The sequence below is a fragment of the Lepidochelys kempii genome, chromosome 3 (assembly GCF_965140265.1).
Source record: "Lepidochelys kempii isolate rLepKem1 chromosome 3, rLepKem1.hap2, whole genome shotgun sequence".
NCBI classification, from domain to species: Eukaryota; Metazoa; Chordata; order Testudines; family Cheloniidae; genus Lepidochelys; species Lepidochelys kempii.
The window spans coordinates 56043052-56064985 of NC_133258.1; the positions used below are offsets into that span (position 1 = coordinate 56043052).

The 21934-nt window shown below is 43.6% G+C and overlaps 1 protein-coding gene across 3 annotated transcripts in view; it reads left to right on the forward strand.

Moving 5' to 3' along the window:
* Positions 1-21934, forward strand: part of SMAP1 (small ArfGAP 1) — a 221387-nt gene that overhangs the window by 81803 nt on the left and 117650 nt on the right. The window lies entirely within an intron of this gene.

A 21934-nucleotide genomic window follows, 5' to 3' on the forward strand; every position in this document is an offset into this window, starting at 1 on the left:
CTTCTACATCCATAGTGGCCAGGATGGTGTTTTCAGGAAGACCACTGATGGACTGTAGTTTCATAGAATCATAGAATATCAGGGTTGGAAGGGACCTCAGGAGGTCATCTAGTCCAACCCCCTACTCAAAGCAGGACCAATCCCCAATTAAATCAACCCAGCCAGGGCTTTGTCAAGCCTGACCTTAAAAACTTCTAAGGAAGGAGATTCTACCACCTCCCTAGGTAACGCATTCCAGTGTTTCACCACCCTCCTAGTGAAAAAGTTTTTCCTAATATCCAACCTAAACCTCCCCCTCTGCAACTTGAGACCATTACTCCTTGTCCTGTCATGTTCTACCACTGAGACTAGTCTAGAACCATCCTCTTTGGAACCCCCTTTCAGGTAGTTGAAAGCAGCTATCAAATCCCCCCTCATTCTTCTCTTCTGCAGACTAAACAATCCCAGTTCCCTCAGCCTCTCGTCATAAGTCATGTGTTCCAGTCCCCTAATCATTTTTGTTGCCCTCCACTGGACGCTTTCCAATTTTTCCACATCGTTCTTGTAGTGTGGGGCCCAAAACTGGACACAGTACTCCAGATGAGACCTCACCAATGTCGAATAGAGGGGAACGATCACGTCCCTTGATCTGCTGGCTATGCTCCTACTTATACATCCCAAAATGCCATTGGCCTTCTTGGCAACAAAGGCACACTGCTGACTCATATCCAGCTTCTCGTCCACTGTCACGCCTAGGTCCTTTTCCGCAGAACTGCTGCCTAGCCATTCGGTCCCTAGTCTGTAGCAGTGCATTGGATTCTTCCGTCCTCAGTGCAGGACCCTGCACTTATCCTTGTTGAACCTCATCAGATTTCTTTTGGCCTAATCCTCCAATTTGTCTAGGTCCTTCTGTATCCTGTCCTTGCCCTCCAGCGTATCTACCACTCCTCCCAGTTTAGTATCATCTGCAAATTTGCTGAGAGTGCAATCCACACCATCCTCCAGATCATTTATGAAGATATTGAACAAAACCGGCCCCAGGACCGACCCTTGGGGCACTCCACTTGATACCGGCTGCCAACTAGACATGGAGCCATTAATCACTACCCGTTGAGCCCAACAATCTAGCCAACTTTCTATCCATCTTATAGTGCATTCATCCAGCCCATACTTCTTTAACTTGCTGGCAAGAATACTGTGGGAGACCGTGTCAAAAGCTTTGCTAAAGTCAAGAAACAATACATCCACTGCTTTCCCTTCATCCACAGAACCAGTAATCTCATCATAGATTAGATTAGTCAGGCATGACCTTCCCTTGATGAATCCATGCTGACTGTTCCTGATCACTTTCCTCTATGTAAGTGCTTCAGGATAGATTCCTTGAGGACCTGCTCTATGATTTTTTTCTCAGGAAGTCAGTCGTGTCTCGAAGATAGCTGGGAGTGCTGGTAGCGTAGCGCCTGTGCAGGGAGTCTACATAGCCAGACAATCCTGCTGTCAGGGTGCCAATGCTTGAGATGATGGGGCGTCGAGGATTTCCAGGTTTATGGATCTTGGGTAGCAGAGTACCCCAGGTCGGGGTTCCAGGGGTGTGTCTGTGTGGATTTGTTCTTGTGCTTTTTCAGGGAGTTTCTTGAGCAAATGGTGTAGTTTCTTTTGGTAACCCTCAGTGGGATCAGAGGGTAACCTTCTTGTCGACTGTTTGAAATGGGCCATCCTGATAATCACTGCAAAAGTTTTTTCTTCTCCTGCTAATAGCCCACCTTAATTGATTAGTCTTGTTAAGAGTTAGTATGGCAACCCCCATTTTGTGTGTGTGTGTGATCTTCCTACTATATCTTTCACTGCATGCATCTGATGAAGTGGGCTTTAGCCCATGAAAGCTTATGCTCAGATAAATTTGTTAGTCTCTAAGGTGCCACAAGTCCTCCTCATTTTTTCCCTGACAGTCATGTTTAGACCACTTCTGAAGTTCACCCCCAAAGTGACTTCCACATTTCACGTGAATGAACTCATTCACCTTCCAACCTTTTTTCCAAAGTCTCACCAGGATAATAGGGAAGTCATCCTCCATACGCTTGACATAAGGAGAGCTTTGGCCTTTTATTTGGACAGGACAAGAGTTTTCAGAAAATCTCCATTGCAGACAGGTCTAAAGGCACAGCGATTTCAGCTCAAATACTCTCTAAATGGGTCTCAAATGGAATAAACTCTAATCAGATTCACGATTTAGCACCCCCGTCTACAATCCTCAGACATTTCATGAGCTCAGTTTCCTCATCTGTCACCTTCTACAGGGGCATCCCTATGTTCAAAATCTGCAAAACCACTACCTTGGCATCTGCACATACATTTGCGGAACACTGTGCCATCTGGGGAGACTCTGCTGCAGATGCCAGGTTCGGCGCCACAGTACTGTCATCCAACACAGACTCTATTCCAAAGCTCTGCCTCCAGTGTAGGATACTGCTTGGGAGTCACCTATGGTGGAGCACCCATAGGGACACTACTCGAAGAAGAGGAAGTTACTCACCTAGTGCAGTAATGATGGGTCTTGGAGATGGATGTCCTTGTTGGTGCTCCACAACCCACCCTCCTCCCCTCTATTTCAGAGTTCTCCTCATACTCTCTGCAGTAGAGAAGGAACTCAGGGGCGTTTGCCCGCAATGCTGTTAGTCTCATGAGCAGGCTGAACAGATGCTGCTACCAAAATTCTCCAATCAGCAGTGCCGGGACGTCGACACACCTACAGTTGAGCACCCTTAGGGACACATCTTGAAGATCCATCATTACTGCACAAGGAGAGTAACTTCTTTATACAGTGATAAATTTAATACATAATGTCCTGGCTTTCAAACTTGGTTAACCAACTTTTGAAATCTGACATTTGGAATTTTTGGCTTTACTTCAGACTTTAGGATGTAAGAAAGTAATCACATGACCTAACATCCAGTTCTTATAAATTCCTCTATAATAGTTAGTCATAGTCAGATTTTCTAAGTGGTAAATGTAATTATTTTATAGGTAAGCCATATCTTATTCTAAGCATTTTCTGTGTCTTTGTTTAACTTTTACCTGGCTTTTCTTTGTATCTAACACTTCATATGCAGGGGCCAACTACATTTACCTAGTGAATTTAATTTCAGTACATCTTGTACACATCTTTTAACTGTAGCAGGAATAACATCAACCTCTGTAGTTAAACTTCCATAACTATTCCAATTCTAACTGTTTTCAAAGGGCTTATAACTTTCTGAAATGTTCACTCTGTTTTCTGTACTGTTGCCCATTGGGGAATTTTTAGAGCAAAATTTGCAGAGCAGTAGTTCAGTCATTTTTGAACCCAAGGAAGTGGGGAAGAGAAATTTCACTTTCATATTATATTTTGTTTTTTTGACCAGTTCTACAAATAAAATGGCTGAGAGCTGAGGTTAAGAATGAAAATAGCATTAACTGGGAAGTGCTTTTGCTTGTTCTGTTTTGATCTGACTGAGTTAGGAAACAATGAACCAGCATATTTAACTTTTAAAGTGTGCAGGTGTGAGAGGATTTTCATGGCTGACTTAAGTGCACAGTGAAAATCTAGTGGATGCTGGGAATCATTAGGAACATTTGGGGTTGAGAGAGGGATCCTTCATGCTTTGTAAACTGCAGAGAAGGAAGTGCCCTTCTGATGCACCCTGAAAGCTCTGCATCTCTTAAGTTGTGAAGAAGATTGGTACTTTTCTATAAACCGTATCAAATCTATTCAACAGGGCCTGATCGTGACATTGAAGTAGCTCTTATTAAATATACATGTATTATTGTAACCCATTTGAGTTTCAAAGTCCTGGAGAATAAAGCTCCATCATTATGATTTTTTACTTTTAAAAACAGTGAGAAATTTCCATACCAAAAACTATTGTAATGGAACATAAAGGTTGTATAATTAAATATTCAAAACACAGGTAATGCCAAAGTAGGGTTGGATGGAAAACCCGAACTCTACCCCCTTCTGCATATGCATTACAGTAGTCTTTAACTACATGATCATATACTATTTCACAAATACAGTATCAAGTAGAATATTTCCTACAGCCTTGCATTCATGTATGTAGGATCTTAGTTCTATCTACTGCTCTGTGTCCTAGACAGTAAATGAAAGACCACTTTATATGAAAAGTTCAGACTAAATCATACTACTTTGAATATATGTCAGCGTGGATCCCACTGTAGGTGTGCATTGTAGAAGTTTTGTGTGATTGGATTCTTTTGAATAGCAGTGTCCTGTGCCACAGTGTTCTACTGTGCAAGGTCACAAAGGGCGGAGCAGCTGTGACCCTCCCTCAGTGCTGTCTTACCAAGACAGAATCTAACGTGTGTCTGACCTTTTACATTTTAAAGTGTCAAACTCATTCCTTTTTACCAATTTGTGAAATTTTTTGTCTTTACTTTTCTTCTTCCTTTAATTGAATGTTCTAATTAAAAAAAAAGAAAAGAAAAAATACACCCTACTGTATAGCAGGGAGAGGCACTTTGTGCCAACTGTCATGCCTCATGTCAGTCTCAAAACTGTCAGTGTTCAAACCCTGTTCCTTCTGTGACAGACTCATCCACCTCATTTACAGACCCAGCCATTGCCCCTTCTGCCTGGGGAAAGAGCCAAATCCCAGACAAGTGCTTAAGTGCGTGGTGTACGAGTTGTTTTTCTTTCAGGACCAGGACAACAAGTCCAGGGGTGCTTGGCTCATGTTTCATCTGCTTGAGTAATGAACATGGTTTACTTGAGCCCTCGAGGAAATAACCCCAAAGTGGAGCCAAAAGAGTTTGCATCGGTCAGTGATCCCTCATGCAGGCTCTCAACCCTGGGATAAGTCAGTAGAAAGAAGGATAAGAGGACGACACCATCAAAGCTGGCACCTAGAGCATTCACACCAGGGGTCCCAGCACCAGCAACTTAGCAATAGATGTGATACAAAAGGTAATGCTGATACAAAAGGTAATACTGAGAGGCAAAGCGGGTAGAGCAGAAACATAGCTCCAAATATCCCATGGGATCATCCTTCCGGGAGGACATAAAACCTCTTGCCCCCAAAATAGGGGCAGTACACAGTAAAGTAGTCCTGCTTCCAACTCCATCAATGGTGCCGGTGACTGAGCCGATCATGGGCCTTAGATATGCCCTCATCCCCTGCACCAAAGTGATGACTAGCATCCGAACCAGTGCATAATCCATATTGCTGCCCAGTACCGCTGTTTGAAGAGGTCTGTTTTTTTCCACTGTTGACAGCAGACTCCTCCTTTCTGGCATGCAGTACGTATGCCTCTTCTCTACTCTTGAGTCCCTCCAAGGGTGTAATAGAAGGCTATCACTTAGGGCTCTGCCCCAGGTAAGGCATGAGTGGCACTGGGTCGATGAACCTCAGACCAAAACCCATATGGCTTGCCATCTTGGCTGTATTGGCTTTACTGGGGACCGTCACTGCATGTGTCCTAGAGCATATCCCCCTTCAATGCATCAAGAAAGTGGAAGCGATCCTGGTCTCTGGTAGCACTGTTAGTCAGGGCACTAACACCAGTGCCTGACGTTGATCCCAATAGTTGGAGGTAATAGAGGGACAACAGGAACACCTGTCTCAACTGAAAGAGTTGTCTTCGTTACCTGATGAGGCAGTGACACTAGCTCCTACTCGAGCATGGCATTCCAGGAACTCCAGTCCTGCATTGCAGAATCCCTGGACATTGAAATCACAGTAATACAGGAGATGTCCTACATGCTTTTTGATATACTAAGTTCTGCAACACCCATCAGAATTATTCTTTCCATCAGTGATGAAATATTTGAGCTGGCAAATGCCTGATACTTTTTCTCCCACATCTGAACATCTGAAAAGAAGATACCAAATGCCCCTGAAGGGCTTTGAACTTTTCTACACCTTCTCAAAATTGGAGTCCCTGTTGGTATCAGTAATGCAGGAGAAATCTACATTTTCAAAGAGTACACTGAAGGTCATGGACCCTAAAAAATTAGAAACTTCTGGGCAAAAAGCATACTGCTCTGCCTCACTGCAATTCTGGGTGGCAAACTACCAGGTTATGGTCACAAAATACAACTTTCTCATGTGGGGAAAGGGTCACTGCTTTCCTGTCAATAGTTAATTGTAGTCTAAGATCCCACAGGAGGACAGGGAGTGTAACAGGGTTGGCACCTCTCTCTCCCACTTTCACTGGCTGACTGTCTGCAACTTGTCTTTTTCTCACTGGGTTGGCACCCACCTTTCACAAGCACACCCACCTTTCACTAAATATCTCTCAGCAGGTCTTCAGCGACTCAGTCCTCTGGCTGAGCTCCCTACACTGTCCCTGTAGCCCTCCCCAGACTCAGGCCCTGTTGGTCAGACTGAGGACCGATCTTAGTACCCTAGTTGATACAAGAAGCGATACTTAGTACCCTAGTTGACCTGCTCACATGTGAAGGTTCCTGCTCTGGGGTGGAGCAGCACTCCCAGGGCTTCCTCCTTGGAGGTTCTTCACCTGCCTTTTAGTCCTTTGACCCCAGCTCTCCAGCTGGGTCAGTCTAGATGAGCCAGATGAGCCCCCTTCCGCAAGGTAACAGTTCCAGGGAAAAGTACTGCCTGTGGGCCTGTCTTCAGTGAGTCCTGGCAGCCAGCCAGAAGTTATTCCCTCGCTTCCCTTGCCAGCAACTACCTGCCTTAACCCTGCAGCTAGCCAGGAGAACCCCTTGCTTTCCCAGGCCCTGCTAGCAGACTAATCTATCCAAGCCATTTCAGATCCTGCAGCCAGCCAGGTGCATCTCTTTTATAGGGCCCACATTGGCTGCTTCCTCTATAGCCTCTCTGCTTGGTTGCTTCCTCGCAACCACTCTAGCCCTCTTGGAGGGACTTCTCTACTGCTCCTTTCCTGGGATAGGTGTTGAAGGACCCTGAGGCCTCTACCAGGGGGTCTTTGAGTGTTAGGCCACATGTTAGTGTACACATACATGATGATGCTTGCTTGACTTCACCTCTAGCTCCTATGTATCTGACTCAGGCCAATCCACTGTCCAGTGAAACACCAATTTGACGGGAAGGTGTTGGTTCCACTTTGAGGCCTCTCAGAACTGGAATGGTGGTTATAACCTAAAAATATATGAGGATTACTGTGCTTAGCACCCTACTGAACAAGGACTTGAATCACAAATGCATCAGGAACAGTTGAAAAGCCATCTGGACCACTTACTGTTGCAAGGGACCTGGTCCTCAGTAGATGTGGTAATTCCCATAAACCTGGAATTCAGAGGCATCAGACTAGCCTGCATGGCCTTCTTACCTAGCCTCTGAAATTCCACAGTGCAGGTCCTGGTTAACAATATGTCTGCTATGCACTACATTAACAAGCAAGGAGGCGCCTACTTATCACTGCCCCTTATACCCTAGGTCGGGACCACAAATAGACATGTTGCACATGTGCTAGTCAACAGACACTGCTTGGAGAAAACTTCTGAAGTCGGGTGTATGGCATGCATGCGAACCCACATGTGGAATACAGCTAGGGACCACACATCTCGAAGATGCTCCAGTTACAGTAAATAACCTCCTCTTCAGACTGTGTCTTTGGTTATTTCGAGCTATATCCTGCTCTTGCAAAGGCTAGGCCATCACATCTGAGTATCCAAGTGGATAACAGAATGTCTTTTTTGCTGTTACCATCAGAGTGGTGTACTTCTCCCACCAAACATCAAGGCTTACTTCACCAGCCCTCAAGCAATGTCCTCTGCCTATGTCTGAAATGTGTTCGTTGCCAAGAACTGCAAAGTCACAACATGTAATAATCTTTCATCAAGCATTATGTATTGGACTTGGCTGCCAAGCACATGCCAAGATCAGGAGAGCGGTAGTACTGATGCAGTTGATACTCCTCATCTCGCCAGCCCAAAGGCATATTGCTTGCCAGTCACGAACAGTGTATCCACACACTCATAACTTGAAGGAGAAAGAATGGTTATCTATGCTACAGTAACTGTGTAGCTATTTGGGATGATGTGTAATCCCAAAACCCACCCTCCATTCCTGCTTTCAGTCATCAACTATCTGGGACTGTGCATTGTGAGGGAGATGAGGAAAGGTTACAGTTAATCTGGCTTTTGTTTTCGCACAGGAACATGAGGAAGAACAGGAAATGTGCATTTAGGCACATGCACACCTACTTGTGGGATGAACACTGACTACAAGATCTTGAAGAACCAAAGTTACTGTAGAGTTAGTAATTCTTTACATAGCAATCTCCATGCTAAGGTATTGATCCTGCGAATACTAATACAACTTAAATTTAAGCACAGGAATAGTCTAATTGAAATCGCGGGGTCTTCTTTTGTGCTTCTAGTTAAGTATATGCATATTTGTTTGTAGGAATAGGGTCTAGGTATATAACATAGAATAAATTTTGCTGACTTACTGTGTACATTTGTGGTTAGGTTATCTTCATCTTTGCTGCCTTGGCCGTTGACTTACACATAAGGAAGGCTATGCAGTTGAAAAGAAACAGTATGGTTCATGGTGGATGACAAAATTAAAAATGCATATGTTAGAGAAGGCAATCCACATTGTAATCTCTGGCAACGACAGTGGATGAAATTACATTAAATGTTGTACATATAAACATTTTTAAAAATACAAGAAACTCTATGCCTAACTAAGACTGTAAAAATTGACAAACTAATAAACTTCAAAAAATGACTTTTAAATGTAGCTTTGGATAATCTGTCCTACCAATTTTTATAGTTTTTTAATCATTTTAATATTTTTAAAAACATGTAACACAGCAAGAGAGAAGAGGAAAGACTCTCAGGCAGCAAGGGAAGTAGTACACTTGACTGCAGACAAAGTTTTGTCAAATACATAAATGAACAAATTAGAAATTTTCCTCTGGCTTTCTGTTTATAGTAATATCACTGCATGTATTGCTTACTACAACGGGCCAAAAAATTTATTTGGTGGTGATTAAATTAGCAGTGTCTCTTTAAAGATAGTATTGTAATGCAAATAAAGAAGTGGGAAGAGATAAGGACCCATATAAATAACTTGGGCATTTCCTGTCTGGGGGGTCTTCACATTCAAAATTACCATCTTATAACAACTTTTGGTATGAAATATATTTAGTGTGTGAACACACATAGGGTACCATTTAATGAGTATGTGCTGTGCAGGGAAACATGACTATATTTCAAAAAAAGGGTAAAACTACAGCAATGATAGTGTTTGTTTAAATTTGTATTATACGTCGACCTGTTAATGGAAACTTAGGTTTAATTTTTATCATTTAAATAAAACCCTTCCCAATATTTATGGGAAGGAAACAAGTATAAATGCTCTCCTTCCTCAATTTTCTAATACTTATAAAGAAATGAGTTAAAAATGGAGCAAGAGGACCATCTTGGCCACCTAGTGTACAGGCAGTGAACAGTTCCATCGCTAGAATCTAATTTGGGCACTAAATTTGATCTATTGCTACTTCACTTGGCCAGGTGTGGATGGAAACTATACAGGCAACACGCTCCTCCAGTGGTGTATTGAACTGATTTCAAAGGAGATAATATATACTCTTTAAATTCTGTCACGTGGCTTCAAAATATATATATTTTGAATCTGGCTTAGTGATTTAGCTGCCAGGGCATTCACACTTATCTTTAATAATAATCATACCTTGGAGCTTACTATCTATGTCCTTTTGTGCAGCATGTTCAACTCAGATCAACTCAAATTTTCTTCATATGGTCATCAGAGTAGTTCTCTTGTGCTGGAAATGGCCCAACTTGATTATCATACACATTGTAAGGAGAGTGATCACTTTAGATAAGCTATTACCAGCAGGAGAGTGGGGTGGGAGGAGGTATTGTTTCATGGTCTCTGTGTATATAATGTCTTCTGCAGTTTCCACAGTATGCATCCGATGAAGTGAGCTGTAGCTCACGAAAGCTTATGCTCAAAAAAATTGGTTAGTCTCTAAGGTGCCACAAGTACTCCTTCTCTTGAGCATGTATCAGATAATATGATGATGTTCATGTTTCAGGCCAGGGGTCGGCAATCTTTCAGAAGTGATGTGCCGAGTCTTCATTTATTCACTTTTATTTAAGGTTTCGCGTGCCAATAATATATTTTAACATTTTTTAGGTCTCTCTATAAGTCTATATATTATATAACTAAACTATTGTCGTATGTAAAGTAAACAAGGTTTTCAAAATGTTTAAGAAGCTTCATTTAAAATTAAATTAAAATGCTGATCTTATGCCTCCAGCCTGCTCAGCGTACTGCCAGCCTGGGCTTCCGTTCACCTAGGCCAGCAGCAGGCTGAATGGGGCCTGTGGCTGGGATGCCGGGACCTCTGCTGGCAAGGGGCTGGCAGCCAGAACCACAGACTGGTAGTGGGCTGAGCGAGGCCGGCGGCCGGAACCCCAGACCAGCAGTGAGCTGAGCGGCTCAGCCCACTGCTACTCAGCCCGCTGCCGGTTTGGGGTTCCGTCTGCCGGCTCCTACCAGCCGGGGTCCCTGCTGCTGGTCTGGGATCCCAGTCCTGCCCACATAGAGTGGGTACCTACCTTCTCCCTGGTTCTAGCCCATTCTCTTCCTCTCTCTCTGCACTGAGCATAGAGCTGGGGATGAAGGATCAGGTTGGGGTGTAGGGTCTGGCCAGGAGCTAGAATGAGGAAGGGGACTCAGGGTTGGGGCAGGAGGTTTGGGTGTGGAGTACTTACCAGGGCATGGGATGTGTGGGGGGTGCTGGAGTCAGGGCTGGGGACATGGGGGGGTGCAGGGGTCAGGGCAGAGGACTGGGGGGTGTGGGCTAGGGTCCTGGGGGCACTCGCAGCCCAGAGCGGCTCACGGCAGGGTGCTGGAGGGGACATGCCCTGATTCCACCCGCCACCCCCCCCCTTCTCTACCTCTTCCCCTGAGCAGCGGGTGCACTCTGGCTCCGCTTCTTCCTCCTCCCTTGGGAGGGCCATCAGCTGATCGGAGGAGGGGCAGGAACCCAGCACGCCAGTGGGGGAGGGGGAAACTTGCCTGCCCTGCAGCAGCCTGCAGGACCAAGCTTCTTCACCCTGCCCCCGTGGGAGGGGCGGGGGGTGGAGAAGAGCGGGCCGGGGTGGGCAGGATTTTTAATGGCACACTGCTGCCAGCCAGCCCCCCAGCCGCCAGCCCAGCTCAGCCCCAGCCAGCCTGGGTTCGGCAGCAGGCTGGCCGGGACCCAGCTGGCAGCAGCGTGCTATTGAATATTGGCTCGCGTGCCGTCTTTAGCATGCGTGCCATACGTTGCAAACCCCAGTTTTAGACAATATTTTGAAGTCTCACTCTGCTGTCTTTTTTTAAAAAAATCTTTAGCCTTGTCACAATTGCTTTAAATATGTTACTGTTCAAATTTCTGCCTCTGAAGAAACCACTGATAAATGCTCTGAAATTTTAGGAAATAGCTTTTCAAGTGAAGATCTTCTGTATGTCCTGCATATCTATTTATCCATGCAATTCTGTGCCCCTGAATCAGAATTAAAAGCATTTCCTTCCAAGACAAGGTTGAAAATCAGTTTACAGCAGGCTTAAAAAATATTTTCTGTTCAGGTTTTCAAATGAAAAATCTGATATGAACTGGGGCTATATACAGTGAAATTAAATTTTCACAAGAAGACTGTACATTGATCCCATCTTCTTGTGTAATCTAATATTTTAATATCGGTGGCCAGGATCATTTACTTGTGATGCTGAGTTCTGGTAGGTGGATGTGAAGATACTTGTTAAACTTCACTCAGAGTCTGGATAATTGACAGGTTATCCTGTGGGGAGGCTAATACAGAGCCCTACACCGACACAGTGGACCACACTGGAGAATACTCTGCGGATTTAACTCCTCAAGCAAGAGGTCATGAGTTCTCTTTTCTCACTGTCCAGATAAAAATAAATTTTTTATAATTTTGAAAGCCATGTTGCATTTACAAAGCTGCAATGAGTACCAATCTGGGAACATCTATATTTTAAACTGTTCATTGTTACTCATTAGTGCATGTGCTGAGATTTAGACCAAATATCTAAATGTTATTTTTGGTTCTAGTAACTGTACCACAGTGACATCAGATCTCAAAAGGTAAGGAGAATTAAGCTGGGTGTGAGTACTTACATGTTAGACATCCAAAAAACATCTACAGTAGGTACTGCAAAGCCTACTCTTGGGGATTCAGCAGGTAGAGTTTTTCCCCTGACGCAGTACTTAACCAATATGTTACTATAGGCTGACCTTCATCGGAAAGCTCCAGCAGTGTAACATACATCAGTATAGATCAATCAATTTATCTTAATTTCATTGTGTGTTTACAATGAGTTTATGCTGGTGCAACCACACAATCTTCTCTTTCAGCCGTGGGCCCACACCATGCTGCCTTCATTTTGGTACATTGCTATCTGGGTAGATCTATCAGGATTCGTGGCATCTCTCCCAGGCTTCCTGCATTCTGGGAGCTTCTTGAGATGGGTAAAGGCATAACTCCAAAAGGCCAGGAAAACTATAGGAAGCGGGATGAAACTCCCATACTTCCCCCTGCTGAATCCCAAAATGCACCTGGTGCCCATGCCATTTTCAAACTAATTTCTGTCAGCATGGAGAAAGCCCAGGAAATCAGATTCATATGTGGTGCTTTACATACTGTGCAGGACCTGCCCTTCAAAGAAGTTAATCGTTTTAACCAAAAGACAGGTGAGTCCTTGCACACTCAGAAGGACTGCAGGGCCATCCTCCACTCCCTGGAAAAATATACACTTTCCCCAAAGAGAGAAATTCCACAGGCAGTCATATAAAACTAGACCAGTGGCTCAACAATTTTACCACTAGCAGCCTTATGAGACTCCTCATAAGAGGCAAAGGGTTCAGAAGTTCATTTCCCTGCACTTTGTGTTAACATCACCATCCCAGTTCCAGCTATTGGCTAAACTATTTTTGACAGGAGTTCAAGAGCTGCCACCATCTGCTGATTTCCCCCACATCATTTGGGGGTTATTTGGCACCATTTTTCCACACCTGGAGTGCAGTAATTATGGGCCAATGGGTGTTAAACATCGATTCCAGCTGTGATCAAATTTGCCTCCATGATCCCTCCAAAGCCTCTCTCCTCCCTCTTTTTCAGGGTCTGTTTTCAGGAGGAGATTCTCAAACAGGAAGTAGAACTCCTTCTACAGCAGTGAGGAGTAGACAGGGTATCTCTTCGTTACCAAGGAAAGGATTTTCCCATTCGGCCGTGCTCCTGCCCTCAGGATCTTTACCAAGGTTGTCTTGGTAGTAGCCCTCTTATCAGATGTCATGGCTTTGCTGTCCTCCTCTATCTCCTCTATCTTCAAGACATGTCAAGAAGCCTACAAGTCAGCTTTATAAGTGCTTCAGCTCCTGTCTTCCCTAGTCTGTCCACACTCCACCACAGACTTCATTGGAGCATCCCTAAATTCAGTCACAGTGAGAGCTTATCTGCCAATGGACAGGTTCCAAGGGATGAACAACTTTATAGATCAGGTTGTGAACAGTTCTTGAAGGTCGATCAGAATCTTCTGTCTTTCTCTCCTGAGATATATGGCATCATATGCTTATGTCACGCTGTTCAACAGACTCCATCTTCATTGCCTGCATGCTTGGCTTCAAACAATGTACTGACCAAACAGTCCATGAACACCATAGTTCCCACCAAAGTAACATCATCTCCTCCACTATGGTGGAAAAATCCTCACATAGTATGCATGGGCATTCCCTTCTTTTCTTCACACTAGATGATTATAGTTGCCTCCTTCTTAGGCTGGGGAGCCAATGTGGATAGCTGCATGGTGCAGGGTATTTGAATGTCCCGAGAGGCCTGGATGCACATCAATGTTCTGGAATTTCGGGCAGTCAGAGAGGTTTGCAAATCCTTTCTCCCATTCATCCAATGTCACTGTTCTCATATGATGTCTGACAATGTGATGACTGGCTTTTACATCAACAGGCACACAGGAGCAAGCTGTATTCCCCTCTGTGCAGAAGCAGTCAATCTGTGAAATTGGTGCATCACCAATTGAATCATCGTATTGCCAGTTGACCTGGTAGGGAATCAGAATGTGCTGGTCAACCTCTGCAGCAGACATTTTATCGACCATGAGTGGGAGCTATACAACTCTGTGGTAAACGGTATCTTTGCTTTGTGGGGAACTCCCACGGGAACCGTTTGCCTCTCAAATGAACTGGAAGTGCAACATGCTGTATTCGAGAGGCGCCATAGCTCACTTTCTCATGGCGATGCTCTCCTTTTATGGCCAGATCATCTGAACTATGCCTACCTTCCCCTGCCACTCCTACCTTGGGTCTTATGGAAAATTCATCAGGATGAGGCACGAGTTGTGCCCATTGCCCCCAATTCGCCTAGACACTTTTGGTTCCCAAGTCTCCTACACATGTCATCTCAGTTGCGGATCAACATTCCACCTTTTTTGAATCTCCTAACCCATTCATGCTCTGAAGCCATGCAAAACGTTCTTACTAATAGTCAAAAAGATTCTACTAGGAAATACGCTTCCAGTTGGCTAAGTAGTGTTTCCAGCTGGGCACAACAGTAATTCATATGCCCTATGACTATCCTCTTTCCACCAAAACATCTGGTCTTTCCATCAACTCTTTGCTACCAGGTGGACCTGTAATCAGTGTATACCCCCACCTTAACATGATTACTTAACTTTTGTTCACCCACCAGCTACCAGATTCCGGAAGGACCTAGTTTAAATCTTTCTGCCACTAAGGAAATGTACTCCTCCATGGGACTTAAACCTTGGGTTTTTTTTGGTGCTCACCAAGCTATCCTTTGAACTGCTATCTACATAGAATCATAGAATATCAGGGTTGGAAGGGACCCCAGAAGGTCATCTAGTCCAACCCCCTGCTCGAAGCAGGACCAATTCCCAGTTAAATCATCCCAGCCAGGGCTTTGTCAAGCCTGACCTTAAAAATCTCTAAGGAAGGAGATTCTACCACCTCCCTAGGTAACGCATTCCAGTGTTTCACCACCCTCTTAGTGAAAAAGTTTTTCCTAATATCCAATCTAAACCTCCCCCACTGCAACTTGAGACCATTACTCCTCGTTCTGTCATCTGCTACCATTGAGAACAGTCTAGAGCCATCCTCTTTGGAACCCCCTTTCAGGTAGTTGAAAGCAGCTATCAAATCCCCCCTCATTCTTCTCTTCTGCAGGCTAAACAATCCCAGCTCCCTCAGCTTCTCTTCATAACTCATGTATTCCAGTCCCCTAATCATTTTTGTTGCCCTTCGCTGGACTCTCTCCAATTTATCCACATCCTTCTTGAAGTGTGGGGCTCAAAACTGGACACAGTACTCCAGATGAGGCCTCACCAATGTCGAATAGAGGGGAACGATCACGTCCCTCGATCTGCTCGCTATGCCCCTACTTATACATCCCAAAATGCCATTGGCCTTCTTGGCAACAAGGGCACACTGCTGACTCATATCCAGCTTCTCGTCCACTGTCACCCCTTGGTCCTTTTCCGCAGAACTGCTGCCTAGCCGTTCGGTCCCTAGTCTGTAGCTGTGCATTGGGTTCTTCCGTCCTAAGTGCAGGACCCTGCACTTATCCTTATTGAACCTCATCAGATTTTTTTTGGCCCAATCCTCCAATTTGTCTAGGTCCTTCTGTATCCTATCCCTCCCCTCCAGCGTATCTACCACTCCTCCCAGTTTAGTATCATCCGCAAATTTGCTGAGAGTGCAATCCACACCATCCTCCAGATCATTTATGAAGATATTGAACAAAACCGGCCCCAGGACCGACCCTTGGGGCACTCCACTTGATACCGGCTGCCATCTAGACATGGAGCCGTTGATCACTACCCGTTGAGCCCGACAATCTAGCCAGCTTTCTACCCACCTTATAGTGCATTCATCCAGCCCATACTTCCTTAACTTGCTGACAAGAATACTATGGGAGACCGTGTCAAAAGCTTTGCTAAAGTCAAGAAACAATACATCCACTGCTTTCCCTTCATCCACAGAACCAGTAATCTCATCATAAAAGGCGATTAGATTAGTCAGGCATGACCTTCCCTTGGTGAATCCATGCTGGCTGTTCCTGATCACTTTCCTCTCATGCAAGTGCTTCAGGATTGATTCTTTGAGGACCTGCTCCATGATTTTTCCAGGGACTGAGGTGAGGCTGATTGGCTTGTAGTTCCCAGGATCCTCCTTCTTCCCTTTTTTAAAGATTGGCACTACATTAGCCTTTTTCCAGTCATCCGGGACTTCCCCGGTTCGCCACGAGTTTTCAAAGATAATGGCCAATGGCTCTGCAATCACAGCCGCCAATTCCTTCAGCACTCTCGGATGCAACTCGTCCGGCCCCATGGACTTGTGCACGTCCAGCTTTTCTAAATAGTCCCTAACCATCGCTCTCTCCACAGAGGGCTGGCCATCTCTTCCCCATTTTGTGATGCCCAGCGCAGCAGTCTGGGAGCTGACCTTGTTAGTGAAAACAGAGGCAAAAAAAGCATAGAGTACATTAGCTTTTTCCACATCCTCTGTCACTAGGTTGCCTCCCTCATTCAGTAAGGGGCCCACACATTCCTGGGGGAACAGATACATGTTCAGTATCTGTCTCTGATCTCTGAAGTTTCCATTCCTGGTAGCCATTACCTCAGCTAGGAGGGTGGGTGAGCTCAGAGCACTAATGGCAGATCTGCCATACACCTTATTCTATAGAGACAACATTTCATTGCATTTACATCCTAAATTCACCCCCAGAATTGTTTTGGAGTTTCACCTGAATCAGTCAATCCACTTTATTTTTTGTGAAACCATCTTCATTTGAAGAGGAAGAGAGACTTCACTGAGCTAGCAAACAGGAGCAGCAAGTGGGAATTTTCCAAAGCAGTTTACAGAGGGAGTATGAGAGGCAGATAGACCTAACAAACAGACTCTAAACTTAGGCCAATAACCTACATACTGTGTGGTCTGCTGTCATGCGTGCATTCGTTGCAAGCACCTCAGGGCCTTCAGTGATTGAGCACAGTCTCTTGAGACCAGAGGGATTTCATTGAAGGAGCTCAGAGTGATAGAAATTTTCAGGGACATAGCAGAGTGGTCCTACTCCCTATCTGACAGCCTCTGTGCTGTTGAGGAGGATGAAAGTCTCTGGGAAGTAGAACATCAAGCTGGAGTGGTGGGGGAAAAAACTCAATAATTGGGACCTTTCTTACAGTTGATTTTATGATAGCCTCTTGCAATGAGGTGACTACTCTGAGGGAGGGGACCTCTTTGTAATAACAGAGACCAGTAGTAGTAAATGGGGATTCGATTATTAGAAATACAGGTAGTTAGGTTTGTGATGACTGGGAGGATCACGTGGTGTATTGCTGACTGGATGCAAAGGTTGCAGACCTTGCGAGACATCTATATAGATTTATTTGCTGTGCCGGGGAGGAGCTGCTGGTTGTGGTACATGTAGGTACCAGTGACACAGGGAAAGGGTAAGGTAGAGGGCCTGGAGGTCAAATTTAGATTGCTATCAGGACCTCCATTGTAGCATTCTCTGAAATACTTCCAGTTCCAGAAACCTAGGCAGAATTGCAGGGTGTCAATGTGTGGATAAAATTATGGTGTTGGGAGGAGAGATTTAGGTTTATAACTCGGGGATGGTCTGGGAAGGGAGGAGCCTATATAGGAAGGATGGGGGCTCCACCTAAAGCAAACAGAACCAGATTGTAAAACTAAGAAGATAGCAGAGGAGTTTTTAAACTAAGGGCTTGGGGGAAAGCTGACAGACGTGGAGGCGCACGTGGTTTGGTCAGAAACATCCCTTTGGGGAGGATTTGTTAAAGGGATACTCTATATCCTAGTAAAGAGGAGAGGATAGAAATTGATAAAGGAACTGAAGCAAAACAGACAAACAAGAGTCCCATGTGATTACATCACAGGAAGTCAGACAACCAAATAATGACAATTTTGTAACTGCTTGTATACAAATGCTAGAAGTCTAAATACTAAGATGATGAACTGGTGTTAAATGAGTATATTCATGTAATAAGCATCACAGAAACTTGGTGGAGTGATGCCAGTAAAAAGAAAAGGAGTACTTGTGGCACCTTAGAGACTAACAAATTTATTTGAGCATAAGCTTTCGTGAGCTACAGCTCACGTCATCGGATGCATTCAGTATAAATAATACTGCTCAAATAAATTTGTTAGTCTCTAAGGTGCGACAAGTACTCTTTTTTCTTTTTGCGAATACAGACTAACACAGCTGCTACTCTGAAACCAGTAATACCAGTGTACAAAATATATAGGAATAATAGAGCAGGTTGTGGGAGAGAGGTAAGTGTAGGAGTTAAATATAGTAAATAAATAAATGAATCTCTGTGCCATAGAATCTCTACGGATAGAATTTCCATGCTTGAATGTTAAGAACAAAGCAGTAGGAATTTAGTTCAGACTGCCTGATGATGACTTGACAGTGTTTGACATGCTCAGGGAGATTAGAGAGGCTACAAAAACAGAAAATAGAATAATAATGGGGGATTTAAACTATTCTCATATAAATGTCACCTCAGGAAGGGAGGCAGAGATAAAATGTCTAGACACCATAAATGATTACTACTTGGAGCAGCTTGTCCTCCTGCGCTCCCACCTCCATCCAGAGGAGAGGTCTTAATTTAAGACATAATTTGGTCTTAAGTGAAACATAGCATCTAGACCAGAAGATGAATATACCTGAACTGCTCATTGATAGTGAAGATAATGTAATGAAATTTAACGTCCTTGTAGGGATGTAGAGAACACCATTGGAGCATTTAACTTCACAAAGGGGAACTATATAAAAATGAGGATGCTAATTAAATAGAAATTAAAAGAAACAGTCACAAGGGTGAAATGCCTGCAAGCTGCATGGAGACAATTGAAAAACACCATAATAGAAGTTCAAACGAAATGAGTACCCCAAACAAAAAACAGTAAAAGAACCAAAAAATGCCACCATGGCAAAACAGCAGAGTAAAAGAGGCGGTTAGAGGCAAAAAGGCACTCTTTAAAAAGTGGAAATCAGATCCTATTGAAGAAAATAGAAAGGAACATATACTCTGGTAAATCAAATGTGGAAAAACATGAAAAAATGGGAGTGACCATATCAACTATAACTTAGTTGGTATGACAACACCCATTTTTTCATGTTCTCTGTGTGTGTGTGTGTGTGTGTGTGTGTGTGTGTATATATATTATATATATCCCTACTCTATTTTCCACTGCATGTATCTGACGAAGTGGGTTTTAACCCACAAAAGCTTATGCCCAAATAAATTGGTTAGTCTCTAAGGTGCCACAAGTACTCCTCGTTCTTTTTGCTGATACAGACTAACATGGCTACCACTCTGAAACCTGTCTCCAAGAACTGTGTGATTCCAGGCATGTGGAGCACATGCATATCCACAATGGAATACAGATAGGGTTTGCCAGAGTACATATGTTCTCCTCTTCAGCATCATGATGTGCCTCTCCAAGAGGGAAAACAGTTTTTTGTTGCATTTCCCGGTCCTTCTCTCTGATGTGACTTTGGCTGCAAAGGACTGCAGTCTCTCCTCTCTGTACCATTGTCTCTTGCTGCACCTCCTCTTTCTTCTCTTATTTGATTGGGTGTTGCTTCACCTGCCGCCTAGGGTAACCAGGTAGAAAGTGTGAAAAAATTGGGATTGGGGGTAGTAGCTGTAAGGTATATGAGACAAAACCCAAAATATCGGGACTATCCCAATAAAATTAATACATCAGGTCACCCTACTGCCACGAGGCCACACCTGGAACATGGTGTCCAGTTTTGGTCCCCCCCACTACAGAAGGGATGTGGACAAATTGGAGAGTCCAGCAGAGGGCAACAAAAATGATTAGGGGGCTGGGGACATGACTTACAAGGAGAGGCTGAGGGAACTGGGGTTATTTAGTCTACAGAAGAGAAGAGTGAGGGGAGATTTGATAGCAAACTTCAACTACCTGAAGGGGGGTTCCAAAGTGGTGGCAGATGACTGAACAAGGAGGAATGGACTCAAGTTGCAGTGGGGGAGGTTTAGGTTGGATATTAGGGAACACTGTTTCACTAGGAGGGTGGTGAAGCACTGCAGTGGGTTACCTGGGAAGGTGGTGGAATCTCCATCCTTCGAGGTTTTTAAGGCCTAGCTTGACAAAGCCTTTGCTGGGATGATTTTAGTGGGTGTTGGTCCTGCTTTGAGCAGGGGATTGGATTAGATGACCTCCTGAGGTCTCTTCTATCCCTAATATTCTATGATTCTGTGCATCTTTGGGTTGTGTTATCATTTCATTTAAACCTTTATGTTTACCTCGGTTTTGTGAAGTGCTGTGTAGATGTCAGTGATTCTCCTGCAGGTGCTGTTCAAAGAAATGTAGTTCAGTCAATTGCTACAGTGAAGGTGGCATATATGGTACCATTCCCAGACACACACAATATAGCTGTACCTCCATACCCCCCATTCATTTCTCATATCTACCCAACAGTTTGGAACCTGCAGTGATATAGTAACAGCTTTTACAAAGCTTGCGTAACTTTGTCTATCATAAAGTTATGATTAATGCATAATATTATTTGTGGTTAGATTAAACTGGTGATTTTTCTAGTGGCTTGCTGTGGGACAGGAGGAATGGGGGAAAAAAGCAGAAAGTTGATATAATCAAGGTCAATTAAGGTAGTAAGGTTATAGTACTGTAATGCAACACAAACTTTTTTGGTTTCACTGTCTGCATAACAGTACAGTATGAGTTCCCTCTTGAGAGTATTATAGTACATTGCATGCAAGTAAAGCCATTCAGTGATGTATAGGCATCATTTGTGCAAGCTTCAAAGCCTAAAGGCTCTTAAGTTTATTAATGCCATACACTACAGGCATAAAAGCTAGTTAATTTTAAGCCTGATTTTTCTTATGTCACCTGACACTATTTGAAAACTTTTGGGACAAATATTATTAGGCAAAATTTTCAAAAACCCCTAAGTCACTTAGAAGCCTGTGTCCTATGCCAAAGGTGACTTAGGTTCTTAAGTTCCTCAGTGCCTAAGGTCACTTTTGAAATGGGATTTGTGCTTCTCAAAATTTTACCCATTAAGCAAGCAGGGATTCAACCATATTTTTGTGTGAAGAACGTGGTGTATCTTCCAAAAATTATAGCATTTACTCTGGGTATAGAATGAGTTTGGAGAATTTACAAGCAAATTAGTTAATAAGTTAAAATTTAATTTTAAAGTGGGTCCTTTAAAAGTTTAGCACTCAGTGTCGGGCCTTTTCCATATCCAAGTGATCTTAAGAGAATAATGCGGATGCTTCAAACTTCACAAATAGTTAAAACTAGTGTCTCAGGACTAGCTACACTTGAAGACTTTTAAAAATAGGATTACTGGACATTCGTTACTGTTATACCTCATTACTGAAAGATTATCCTTCACTGACAATGAGCGCGCGCACACACAAATATCTTGCATGTCTTTAAAAAATAGTTTATTCTAATTGGGGCACGCAAATGTATTATTATTCACTATTCATAACTTTATGCTCGACAAAGTTATGCAAGCTTTGGAAAAGCTGTTACCGTGCTGCTGCAGCTGCCAAACTATTGGGAAAATAGGGAAAACGATGGGGTGGGTATGGAGAAACTGAATAAAATTGTACTAGTTGAAAATGAACATTGATCTAATTGCTATAGTTCTCTGAACTCAGATTATACCTTTTAAAGTTATCATTTACTATTCAGTTACAGGTGTAATGAGGTGTGCTAAGCCTGAAACCACTAGGCTTTTTAACTAGACCAGAGGCTTATTTGAGTTTGATAATCTCTCTTTGCAACACTGGAACCTACCATACTGACTATGGACTTTTACTATAATACACATGAGGAAAGTACAATAAATAATTTTACTTTATCATTTTCAAAA